This window comes from Phyllostomus hastatus, unplaced genomic scaffold (assembly GCF_019186645.2).
Source record: "Phyllostomus hastatus isolate PE091 unplaced genomic scaffold, TTU_PhHast_1.1 phas_scaffold_501, whole genome shotgun sequence".
Classification (NCBI taxonomy): domain Eukaryota; kingdom Metazoa; phylum Chordata; class Mammalia; order Chiroptera; family Phyllostomidae; genus Phyllostomus; species Phyllostomus hastatus.
In genome coordinates this window covers 35,462,379-35,475,840 of record NW_025334033.1, presented here as the reverse complement: position 1 = coordinate 35,475,840, position 13,462 = coordinate 35,462,379, and the positions used below count along the sequence as shown (strand labels likewise).

The 13,462-nt window shown below is 40.9% G+C and overlaps 1 non-coding gene and 1 pseudogene across 1 annotated transcript; both read right to left on the bottom strand.

The window, feature by feature from the left end:
* Positions 1-2,521: 2,521 nt before the first annotated feature.
* LOC123807880 lies at positions 2,522-5,516 on the bottom strand (annotated as a pseudogene).
* On the bottom strand, positions 4,124-4,257 carry LOC123809039. Its single transcript, XR_006783915.1, has one exon. It is a non-coding gene; the product is annotated as a small nucleolar RNA SNORA22 (small nucleolar RNA).
* Positions 5,517-13,462: the final 7,946 nt, after the last annotated feature.

The following is a 13,462-nucleotide window of genomic DNA, read 5'->3' as shown; positions in this document are numbered from 1 at the left end:
GAACAATGGGGTGCAACCTTGGCTTCCGAAAGGAATGTGTGGATCTGCATGACAAATGTCACAGATGGCATGGCACACTGAGGAAAACCACATTTCTCTGTCATCTACTCTTTTATGTTAAAATTCAAGTGCCTTGCCTACAAGCCGAGTGTATCTGTCTCCCATCATGGGAAAATGTGAGAAGAGTCTTGAACACCAACCAGCACTGCAGTTGTTTTTAGACTGTGGCAGAAATGAATATGACGGGAAAATGAGTGGCCCAGTGACATGACTTTAGCCATCTCTTGCTGAGAGGTGGCCAGTTAGCTAAGGAAGAGGAAGGTTGAGCAGAATTGTGGTCAGAGTTAAATTGAATGACTCAGAGGAGACCCACCATCATTCCCTGAGCTGCGATTTTACTGTTGAGGAAGTTCTGCCCTCTGTGATGGGGTATGCACAGGCCACTTGTCTCCCGCTACATTTACTTTCACCCCCCCCACCACACACACACACTCACTGCTTCTGACAGTGTTAAACTATTCTGAAACACAGATGACCAAGTGATTTTTCTCTCCCCAAAGTTCTCTGCTATGGCATGTTGTTTTTTAAAAATTTGATTATTAATTATCAGGCTGTAATAGCTTGGTAACTTACCAACTTGGAAACACCCAATAAAAACATTTATGACATTAAAAATTATACACAATTATATTGTAAGTCAATGACCTAAGCATGCTCTAAAGCTAGAAAAACAATTACATTCTTTGGTTAGTTTATATAGCAGAAAGTAGCAGAGTGTTAGCCACCCACATACAGTATCCAATCCCAAGATAAGTGCTAATACACTTGTACTGGTGTGTCTGCAGGCAATGAGCACAACACAGTTCAAGGAGCTTACACTTTGGAATTGGATTTGGTTCTCCCACAGCACGGGTGACATTTTGGGCACTTTAAATAACCTCTTTTTTAAAATTTTTATTTTAGTCATTGCTCAAGTACAGCTTTCTCCCTTTTACTCCCACTCCAGCCCATCCACCCAACCCTCCCCACTTCCCTCCCATTACCACCCTCCCCCTAGTTTTTGTCCATGTGTCCTTTAAATTTGTTCCTGTAAACCCTTCCCATTCTCCCCTGAAATTCCCTCTTCTCTTTCCTCTGTTCATGATCAGCCTGTCCTCTATTTCAGTGTCTTTGGTTATATTTTGCTTGTTTCTTTGTTCTGTTGTTTAGGTTCCTGTTAAAGGTGAGATCATATGGTATTTGTCTTTCACTGCCTGGCTTGTTTCACTTAGCATAATGCTTTCCAGCTCCATCCATGCTGTCACAAAGGGTAGGAGCTCCTTCTTTCTGCTGCATAGAATTCCATTGTGTAAATGTACCATAGTTTTTTCATCCATTCATTTACTGATGGGTATCTAAATAACCTCTTAAAAGCTCAGTTTCTTTTTCAGGAGTACAGAGCTGTGATAAGAATAAAACAAAATAAAATATAAGGCACCTGGAGCTGCTATGAGTCAAAATAATATAGTTACTGTCTGCCTTATACTTAATCCTGTTTTTTCTCCAGGTACATTTGTAACTAACTAGCACACACTACATTAGTTTGATGTCTTTACCTTCCTGCTCCCCCACCATTTGTTCAGCTTTGATTTTTTTTTCCTCACAAGAAGCATTACAAAGCGAGAACAATAGAACCAGTGGAAACAACTTCTTAGGAATAAATTGATTAATTATCACTGATTATTCCGAATGTTGAGTGTTGTTCCTTGCATTTGGTAGGTACACAAGATTTTTGATTAATTGACTGATGGTTCACCAAATGCTTTAATTTAACATTTCAAGCTTTGCTTTGAAAGGAGCAGCTCCAGTTGCCAAGCAAGGAATTACTGGTAAACCTTTTTTAGAAAAATATCTCCAAGTAGGAAGGGTACCATGATATGTTTGTAGGAAGGGATAGAAAATATAAGGAAGGTAATATCAGCTCAGTTTTAAGGGTGTTTAACAACTAGAATTATCCATTTGTATAGTGGGTGTTCCTGTGAGGTATACGCATATAAGAAGGTGAAATGATCTTAAAAACACTCACTTTCCCTGGCTGGCATAGCTCAGTGGATTGAGCGCAGGCTGGGAACCAAAGTGTCCCAGGTTCGATTCCCAGCCAGGGTACATTCTTGGGTTGCAGGCCAGAACCCCCAGCAACCGCACATTGATGTTTCTCTCTCTCTCTCTCTATCTCCCTCCCTTCCCTCTCTAAAAATAAATAAATAAAATCTTTAAAAAACAAACACTCACTTTCCCTGAAATATCTCCCTCCTTCTATTGTATTGTGTATTGATGTTATTTTTTGAGAATATAATAACATTTATAAAGAACAGCTGTTTATATAAACACTGTTATAAAGAATAAAATAAACTCAGAAAAAATTAATCAGAGTATTACTTCTTACATATAAGGCAACTAATGCCCTAATATCTCAAAATTCTTTACAAAGGGAGATAGCTTAATGAGTTGTAGTTCAGGGTGGTTGTTTTTTTATGCAAATTTAATTTGTCCTCTTTTTCTTTTCATCTGCTTCCATTTTAAACTTAACTTCTTCAACTACAAGAGCTTCCACTTTTTAATGCTTTGCTCTTTTAATCTTTTCCTCGGTGGCAGCCACATTAATTTCAGTTTCAGAAGAAGCTTCCTCAGCTTTTACACCTGGTTTTTCTGTAGGTAGAATCAAAGCTCTGTTTTCCTCCTCTTGTCTCTTACTGAGAGCTTCTGCTCATTTAACCTTCACTGCTTTCATTTCTGTCCTCTTCTTTCAACTTGCCTTCAGAAAGTATTCACCACCAGCCAATTCTTGATCAATTTGACTCTCTGGCTATGGTGGGGGGATTGGTGTGTGCTCTTTCTTAATAGTTTTTTTCTTTGGTTCCTTGCATTTATTCACATTTTTGTGTTGAACTGTGGCAAAAATCATTCCCAATCTTGTGGTCATAATTCAGAATCTTTTGCCAACTCTTATTTAATCATTAAGGTCTCCTTTAGGCCACAAAAAGGTCCAAATTGCTGTAACGGTGTTTCCATGGACCATAATGTAACAGTGTGTCAAAGTTGCCAATGCCTGTCCAGATGAAACACTCCTTGCTAATAGTTTTATCAGGTCTCTGTGCCTAATGATGATATATGGATCAAAATCTTCTTTGTTTTACAAATAGTCATGCTGCCTTCGATCAGGTCCAAAGTTGCGACAACATGATGTTTATTCAAGGCTTTCTGTAGCCGTGGCCAGCACTCTTTCAAGTAAGCCTCTCTATAATTTGGGAACAAAGTTGCAAAACTGCCCTCATGTAAGAGTCCCCTGGGATTGTCGTCTTTGGAAATAGCTGGTTCCTTCCAATCATCAGGAATAGTGAGGAGCTCTACTTATCTCCATTCTCTGACTTTGGCTTCTGGTTACAAAATTCACTTTTCTTAGCCTCTGTGGCTGGCCCTTTGTTTGGAGGATGCCATCTTCAAATCGCTTCCTCTGATTTTTTAAAAACTTAATTGATATTATAAGAGGTTGTATCTGTGTATATAAACCGGATAATATTAGTGAACTTTAACCAGTCGTTCACTATACACTAACCTCTTGGAATGTTAGAGCAACACCCTGTTCTGGACAAGCATTGAGGAGGTCTAGCCTCATCTTAAGTGAATGTAAGGGGTGGGCGATGTGGTTGCAAGATGAGTGAAAAGAGGATGTGGTTATAAGATAAGTTATAAGATAAATGAATACCTTAGCCTGTGACTCAGTCTTGGAAGGGTCAAGAAGTGAGCATCCAACATTTAGCTGCATGCTAAATCAGATACTGGGATCCAGGAAAAGGGTTTAAAAAAAATTGTTCGGGGCTTTCCTGTTGAGTGTTCTTCACTACCTACCCCTGACAATTTACTCAGGGCTCTGCTGGGTGACCAGCTGGCCTCTCACATTGGTGGCAGCTGAGAGCTAGTTTTATGGCTTCTGTCTGTCCATCGGATGGGCTTTATGAACCCAGTGTAGGGCCATCCTAGAGATGTCCTATCTCCAAGACTGAGGGGTGCAGTGTAGGGAGTGGGAAGAAAAAATTACACTGAATTGGATTTTATTTATTTATTTATTTACTTACTTATTTAATAATGTGCTGACTTTCTGAACACATTTACAAGGATAAATAGTCCTTTCAATGTGGAGGAAAAGGACAGGCATTGCTCTAGCACAGAGTCAAAGCCAAGGGAACTATAAAGCACACTTGGGTATTCACTGTGCCATGAACTGGATTTTTTATTCATTTTAAAATTTCCATCTGTTTTGAAAGACTAGCTACTGATGGAAACTGATTTAACCAGTCTAATTCAGGTTGGGGAGGAAATTTGAAACCCTAGTAACTTCTGAGAGTTGTATCTCTATTAATTTGGATCTGCTTCGAACCATCCAGAGAGGTGGCAGAAGCTTCTCCCCTTGCAGACCCTTTTACGCAGGGCTCGTGTGGCTTGTGTGGCCAGTGTGAAGGCGGGCAGGTCAATTCTGTGTTCTTTTATAATTTGGAGAATCTATGGGGCTTTTTAAGATAAGGTAGAGTGAATTTCAATTTTGGAGGTGAGAAAGTTCTGGACCGGAACATTTTCTCCCGAGATTCTGCCTGCAGAGCCTCTCTTGCTGTGCCCGTTAGAATCTCAGCCCTGCTGCCCAGAGAAGTCAGTGCATTTTCCTCTAGTGCTGCTTTCGAGAAGGGGTCGACTAGCACTCTCACCGCTTGGCCTGACTTTCTGCTGCTCAGAAGGAAGCTGTGGAAATGCCTTGGATTTAATCATGGCAAATGATGTGTTTACCTCTGAACATTTTAAGTTAATGAAAAACCTGGAAAATATCAATTTGGTCGTAATGCAAAGCCCAGAAAGCAGTAAATAATTCTAGCACCTTTCTGCGTCCATGACACACAAAACTAGCTTTGTTTTATTTTTTCTATTTTAAATCTATTTTCTGTTTTAAATCTCAGTGGGATATGTTTTCAGCTTTGAAAGGCTCATTAAATCACAGATCCTTAAATTAGGTTCTTTTCAATGGGTTTGAAAAACACAAGCACCCATAAGTTCTACTGATTCATACTGCCTTAAATTGTCTGGGTGGATGCATTCACATTCAGAGAGAGAAACTTGGCCAATCTACTGAATCACTGCAGGGCAAAAACATTTTAGTTTATCCACGTATACTTGAAGGAATATACCCATATTTGCATTAGTGTCATAATCTGTATTTGTTCTGTAGTCTTCACTTTGTGATTGGCAGGTTAAATACTTATTTACATGCTCTGAAAGGTCTGTAAAGAACAATTCATGCTGCTCAGAGGACACTCTTGGGTAGAAGGAAGAGGGTTTAGGGATCGGCATGGTGCAAGTGTTGCTTCCTGAGGCTGGATATCGTAGTGTTGGCGCAGGGAGCGCACGTGTTTATCCAACCCGGACTTACCGAGTACCTGCCACACGCCACATTCTGTGTTGGACACTGTGGATACCACTGTCTGCTTCATGGGTTTAATAATTTTGTCCTTTGCTTACGCTTGGTAGGGGTCCCTTACAAGAGCTGTGTGAAGGGAGGTATGAAATCAAGTCACGGTACTGATTGGATTAGGACTGATCTCAGTATGATCCAAAGGGGGACAGCCTAATCCCCTCTTAAATGTGGCCTCCCAAGGGTCAGGTTCCCAGGAAGCCATGTTGACTTTTTGGTCAAGAAGCCAGTGGTGACTCCTTAGATTGAAGGCCAATTCAAGAGCTGCTTTCATGTGCTATATCATAAATGCCTTAGCAGAAGTCAGGTTCAAGCCAGTGAAAGAAAAATAGCAAGTGAATTTTATGTGACCAAGAGGATAAAAAGTATTATCCTATTGCTTACTTTGAAAAAAAAGCAATGTATTTACTGATTCAAAAATAGCTAGCATCACTGAGTTTTTACTATGTACCAGGACCTGTGCTAAGTATCAGATATACATACTCTCATTCAGTCTTCACCATCGGACTGTGAGCTGCATTGTATTATTACCTCAGTTTTGCCATTAGGGAACTGAGACTCAGAGAGGCTAAGTAACTTGTTCAACACCATGAGGCTCTTGAATGGGAGGGAAAGCAATGGACTTGAATCCTAATCTCTGACTTCAAAGCTCCTGCTCTCCACTGATCACTGGGTTTAGCTCTGGTGTTGGAAGAGGCATGCAGAAAAACCGAACCCCACTGCTCCTTCCGTCTTATCCAGCCTCATTTGCCGGGGCCCGGCCTCGGTGGGGTCTCAGGGTCCCCGAAGGATGCATGGCTAAGGCTAAGAGACTGAAGCGAGACACCCAGTGGGGTGCCGGAGGACGGCCAGGCTTTTTGGGCCTGACTGACTAACCGAGAAAAATCAATCTTTATTTTTTATAGGAGAGGTTATATAACATTCAATGCATAATGTGATTATTAAAACAGAAACAGTGACCATAGAAATAATTTCTAAAAACACAAAAGGCTTTACAGATCAATCATGTTAAACAAAGAAATAACTGAAAAGTACAGGAGTTCCCACAGATCAACCATATTAAACAAAGGTTATTTTGACCAAGAGGGTCATTAATCAGATAGCCAACAAAGCTATACAGGCATAAACTTTCAGGTGCCAATTAATAACTAGATATCTATTAAACTTCTAGGAATTGGTCTAAATTAAAAGGGTGCAAGGGGTGATTTATAGGTATATAAAAATCAACTATTATCTGTTAAGGTTAAATTTACTCAGTTAGGTAACTGGTTTTTTGCCTAGATTTTTTTGATTTATACATCTTGGGGGGAGGGCCGCGTTTTGTGTTCGTTTCCATGTATTGAAATTATTACTTTCAACTAGAACTCCTTGTTTCTATACACTCCTGTCCAGGGTATGGGAGGGATAGTGGCTCTAATAAATCTTAAGCTCTCAAGTGGTGACTCCCTAAGAAACATTCCTAGCAACAGCTTCCTTCAGTGTTCTGGCAGTTGGTATGCCCATAGTTTAATTTTGTCCCTAACTTCCCAGGTGAGGGAAACAGGCAACATTAGGGTTGCTAGGGGTCTCTATTCTGTGGTCAGCAAGTCATTTCGAGTAAAATCAGAGGCATCGTGCAGATTTTTTGTTATAAAACTGAGTTATAAGCCAAAATCCCATCACCTATTGCCAGCAGGGACAGGCATACAGGAAGAGATAGACAGGAGATCTGGCCACAGTCGCCTCTGCTATGCAGATGTGTCTCATCCAACCTGACTGTGTCAAAGGTCAGCTGTTGGTCAGCTCCCAACACTCATTATCTTTCCAAACCTGAAACCTAGGGATCACCTGGACCTCTTTCTTTCCTCTCTTCCCCTTTCCTCACACCCATCAGTCTTTAGGTCCTGGTCATTTTAATTCCTTTCTTGAATTGTTCTCTTCCTCCTCCCCCTCCATCTTCTTCTTTTAACCTGGACAATTGCAGTAATTTCCTAACCAGCATGTCTCTTTATCTCTCTTCCAATTCAGTCTTTACAATGCTACCAACAACATTCAATAATAAAGATGTTTGTGCCACATCTCTGCTTAAAAAGCTTCGGTGACTTTCAGACCCATCATAATCTGGACTTTCCACCCTCTCCTCTCTCGCTGTGTGCTCTAGGGACATGAACTAGTTGCAGTTAGCTGATTGTGCTGTTGCTTCCATGCCTCTGCTTAGCCTTCTCTCTGTGTCCAGAATGACCTCCTCATGGTTTTCTGCCCAGTAAACTGGCTCTAATCTCTCTTCCAAGAAGCCTTCCCTGGCCCTTCCAGACAGAGCTAGTTTCCCTGCCTCTGATTGCATCTCATCTGTGTCTCTGTGATAACAGTCACTACTTCAAGCTGCAATTTAATAACTGTCTATTTCACTCCTTCCATGATGAATGTTTCAGGGAAGAGAAGTGTAACCTATCAGACAGACGCAGGGTATTAGGAGGAGCTGTCCATACCCAAAAGACCACCAATAATGATATTAATAGTACCCTAAGTCCCACTAAAAGTCCTGTTCAGGGTCAATAAGAGAAGCTTTCCACAGGTATCCATGGCTTTCAGACATCTGTTTTGCTGGTGTGATCAGCTCATATACCAAATGTCAGTCCTGCCAGGATGCTCCCTTCATATTTTTCAGTTGGAATATTCAAACTGAGGCTTCCCACTCCTCCATCAACTGTGCTGCCCTCAAGTGTAAAGCAGGGCAAGTTTTGCCGGATCTGGTGTCTTTCCTTATTTACTGAGCATAGTCCCTATGTCCCTGTGCATGCAGAGATAATCAGTCATAGGAACATGGTCTGCTTGTCCCCTCCCTGAATAATATGCCCTTCTCTTCATTCTTCGTACTTTAGTTTTTGTTTTCATTGGAAGTATGTCACTCATAAGTTTTCTTTGGGGGCAATTTGTGAAATGGGGGTCTTGCCATTGTAAAAGTGATGTACCCTTTACTTGGAACTCAGTTTTCCTTTGAGCTCTAAATCAGACCACTGCCTTTTCAGGGTGGCAAGTCTCAGCACGCGCACAGCCTTGCCACAACTCCCTACTGCCGGTGGAAGACCTCACAAATGGATTGAAGCATTCTTGTCTCTAAGCCTGGGCACAGCCTTAGAATCTTGCTTAACCCAGTCATTTAGGCAGCTACTACCAATCATTGGGAATTGACACCTGAAAGGAAAATCAAATGAATCTGTGCTCTTGTGGTGGCTGTATAGTCTGCCTAGTACTTCTTGGAGAAAATGGAACTGTCTTTCCCCAGGGACCACGTCATGACTTTTATTAATTTCCACCTTGTTCCGATGAAGATTTTAGGTCTTTGTGGATGAGAATTTAAGAATCTGCAAAAGCCTCCTGGGTATAATGTGAAAAGCACAGGAAACCCAGACTTGTACGCAGTTTGCAGGAGCGGGAGCTGCTGTCATCTGGGCGTGAGCAGGGCACCTCTTGAAACAGTCGATGCACCAGCTATTCACTTGAAACCCAAAGGGCTGAATTCCTGGCAATTCTAACAAGATCACGTGCCTATTGTGTGGGAAATAGAAAAAAGAAATCAAAAAGCTATGGAAGACAGTTAGATTTTTTTCAAGTAAAGGAAGAAATGTGATCACAGATGTGATTGCTCCCAGTCAGATAGTTATATATTATATTTGCTTTTATTTAATTTTACTTTTTGTTTTTGTCTCAAAAGAATCTTAAATGACAAGAAGACCCACATGTATATCCTTTGAGGTGGGATTGCAAATAGCCAGCCAACTTGAAATTTAGCTTTAAAATATTTATTTTAATATGCTTTAAAATAAAGCATATTAGAGACCTATAGGAAGAAAATGAGTGTCTATGAAGCAACATTGAATTGTAGAAAAGATGCTAAGCTGGCAGCCAGAGAGCCTGGAGTTTGTCTGGTGTCTCTGCCTGTCGCCAGCTGTGTGACACTGGGCAGATCATTTAATGCCTCTGAGCCTCACTCCCTGCACGTGTAAAACTGGAGATAGTTACAATACTCAAAAGCCTGACGCATAAACGGCACTCAGTCGATGGATGTACTGTGTGTCAAGTGGACCTATAGTAAATGAAAATGCATTATTTAAATTGCAGTCAGAAAAACTGCCCTTGGTTAAGGTAATCTCTTCTCTGACAGATTTTTTACCAAGAGACCCTTAACTCAACAGCAGACTTGAACTCAGGGGCAGGTGAGCTCTGAACAAACTCATCCAAGGCTGACATGACCTTCAAGGCAGTTTTTACTACATTTGCTGCAGATGGCCTAGCTTTGCCCTAAGGCCAGCAATGTGTTATTTATTCTGTGTCCAGTACAGAAGGAGCTGGAACCCTCAAGAAAAACTATCCCTGTGGAAAAGAATGGCAAGATGAAGCCAGATCCTTGTTTGGGGAATCCTCCACTGATTTTAAGATTCAGCCTGTTGGCAACTGCTCCAGGTGCACTGTAAACAGACTCGAACTTACCTGTTGCCCTCCCACAGCATCCAAACGACAATATACTCAGAGAGGGAACAAGACAGAAACAATCGTCACTGGTCCTCAAACCCAAGGAGTACCTGTGATGGGCAAATAGAGTTCTGACTTCGACAATCCTCCCTGCAGCACCGAGAGAAATCAGCATTGCTGTTCTTATTTTATAGGCAGAAAACCCAAGGCACCAAGGGATTCAAGAATTTGTACTGGAATGAGATTTTACTAACTCCATAGGAAATTGACCTAAAATTTAAACATGGATAAACCACATCCTTTATTTAAACAGTACATTACAATCTATGATGAAAGAATACTTAGGGATGGAATTTCCAGATTGGCTGTTTGTGAACTCAGAAAAAAAATCATGCAACTTCTCATTCATCCAGCAAACATTTATTCAGTACACACCAAGTGCTAGGCACTGTGATAGGTGCTGGGAATACAAGCTCATATAAGACTATTACCTGCCTTCAGAAAAATCAGAAGGAGACACATATGTAGAGAAATAAAGTTAAATGGTATAGACATCGTGATAATAACAAAAATCTGTACATATGACGGCAGGGACCCAAAGGGGAGGCGAGTCCTGAAGGATCAAAATGGACCTCAGTTCATTTTGCCCTGGGTACGCTTGGCAACAGGAAGAATGTTACTGAACCCTGAATGAGTTGCAATATTTGCCAAGTTTAAACCCACAGATAAGTGAACTTAACGTAGGCCTACATGCTAGAAACCTAAGCACTCAGTTTAGTGCTTGTGCGCAGAGAATGTTATTTTTTGTTTAGTACCTGAAGAGACATTGTAACTATTTTCCGAATCCTGAAAAACCAGGCATTGAAGTCTCCTAAGTTTGACCTTTAAATAATAACTCCTTGCTAATAGTTTTCTTGCCAAAATGGAGACTTACCATGGGGAGGGCCTGAGATCAACCCGGAGGTCAGACTGTTGGAAGGAGGGCAGAACTCCACGGCCCGACAAAATTAAACGCAGCTTTCAACCCACTTACACTTTCTGTTCTTGAAACACTCCCTTGCATTGACTTTGGCAACACCCCTTTCTCTTGGTTTCCTTGTAGCTTGCTGGCACTCCTTCCTAGCCTCCTTTGCTGACTCATCACCCTCTGCCTTTAGTGAAGGGCATTTTCAGGCCCCTCCTGCTTTCTCCTTAGGTAATTGTACATTCTGCCATAACATCTACTAGAAAGTAAATGTCAATCCCTTTCACCCATCTTTAATTTAGATCTTTCCTCTCCCATCTAGACTTGTATGTCCAACTTTAAACTTGTTACATCACTTGGGCTTCTCTGACAAAACCCACATAAGAGTGGAAATCCACGGAATTTCTCCTCAAACTCTCTCTTTTGGGTGTTTTCTTCCCTGGGAACTCTTGTTCACCTAATTCAGGGATTCTCTAACTTGGCTTCATATTTTAAATATCTAAGAGGCATTGAAAACATACCCATGTCTGGGTGTCCTGCTTAACCAATTAAATCAGAATCTTAGGGATGAGGGTATTCTGGAGAGTTTAATGAGCAGCCAGGTTAAGAATCGCTGAGCTGGTGGCTCGAGTTGGAAATCTGTCAGCCACATGCTGATGCAGCTCTAGACTGTGTCTACTGTTTTCCATCATCAAAGTCGACACCCTAAACCAAGACATCATCATCTCTTGCTGGAAATAAACTCTGACTGTTCTCTTTGCTTCTATTTTTGGTCCCGTCTACATTATTCTTCACTATGCAGTCAGGTGATTTAAAAAATCTGATCTGATCACATCACTCTCTCTCTTTTTTTAAAATTTTAATTGTTGTTCAAGTACAGTTTTCTATCTTTTACTCCCATCCCAGCCCACCCCCCCCCCCACATCACTCTCGTACTTACAATATTACCCTGCCTTTCTTTCTGCTTGTTTTTAGAAGAAGTCCTAGATCATTATGGCCTGTAAAGATGTGGGTATAGAGGTATAGACTTTGTGTTTTGGTCTGATCAACAAACTTACTCATCTCCACTTTTCTGATAACATGCCTCCTAACACAGGGTGGGCTTATGATCAGGTGTCCCAGGGGTGGGCTCAGTGATCCAAGCCTACCAGGTGAACTGGGGTCCACCTTCCTTATTCTTTTTGGGTCTAGAGTGGAAGCAGCCTTGCCTTGGGCTCGTAGTGAAAGGGTATGGATTTGGAACTCTTGGCCAACATTTTTTTCTCCTCTCCAAGTCACAAAGTAAAATCCAGTATTCCTGGTGACACAGGGAAATCCCCTCTACAATGAATTAATTGTTTGAGTAATATTTTGCTTACTTTCTACCTTTCCTGCTCAACTGTTATCGTCATGAAGGCAACAGCCATGCCTATTTCATTCAAAGCAGTATCTTCATTTTCTAGTACAGAGAAAGTCATCATTCTCCAATGAATAAATGAATAAATGCCTAGTCTTGGAGACATCCATGGCAACAAAGGCAAGATTAAGAATGCAGGTGCCAACAGAAGGCTTGTGGACCCATTTTTACCAGATTTCCCTGGGCTGACTCAGCAACGAGGCCCTGAAGTGGAGGTGTATGTGCCAAGTGAATGCCTAGCTGCCCATCTTGGTGCAACCAGGGGTTTCTTTAACTTTATCTCGCCAAAAGATGCTTCCTCGGCATGTTTAAGCTCCTCTTCCCTAGTACGGTAAAACTGCTGTCCTTTCAAAGCACCCAAGAATGGAATAGTTGCTATGGGCTGCTTTATTTTATAATTTGACATTGGAATGGAAGAAGAGAGTATGCTTTTAAAGCTCTTTAAAATGCAGTTCTGTTAAAAAGAACTATTGAGACACATCCATAAAATAAGCTCTAAGGAAAGATAAGGAAGAGTAATAGATATGTGTTCTGGTGTTCTATCTGGAAATATTGTGCAATATGGGGATAAATTTATTCCTTAAAAATTTATCCAAAATATATATAATCCTCCGTGACTTTTGTTTCATAATTTAATTCACTAGGGTTTTTGATGTTTTGATGTAGCTATTTGATTCACTGCTATTGAGATGGCAATTTTTGACACAACTAAAAACAAACCCTAAAAGCATATCTATTTTAATTAGGAATAATACATGAATCAGATTTACCCCATCTTTGAACTTCACCCCATTCCAACCTATTCTCCAAACTATCCCCCTTCAGGTAGGGATCAGGGATGAGATGAGGTCAGGGTGGGAGACAGGTGGTATGGAATATGCTCCCAAATGGCTGGCGAACTACATGGAAAAAGGAGTCATAGTCTCACATTTGCCAGTCTTATAAAGGGCCACCTGCTCACTTTCTGAGAATTTATTTGTATCGTCTGTATGTCAATACCTTAAATTTATCTCTGAAATGACAATTGTCATTATCATTTCCTTTTAATCAATAAATGGGTGGGATCATTTAATTGAGGTATTTTTAAAAGATTGTATTTATTTTTAGAGAGAGGGAAAGGGAGGGAGAAAGAAAGCAAGAGAAACATCGATGT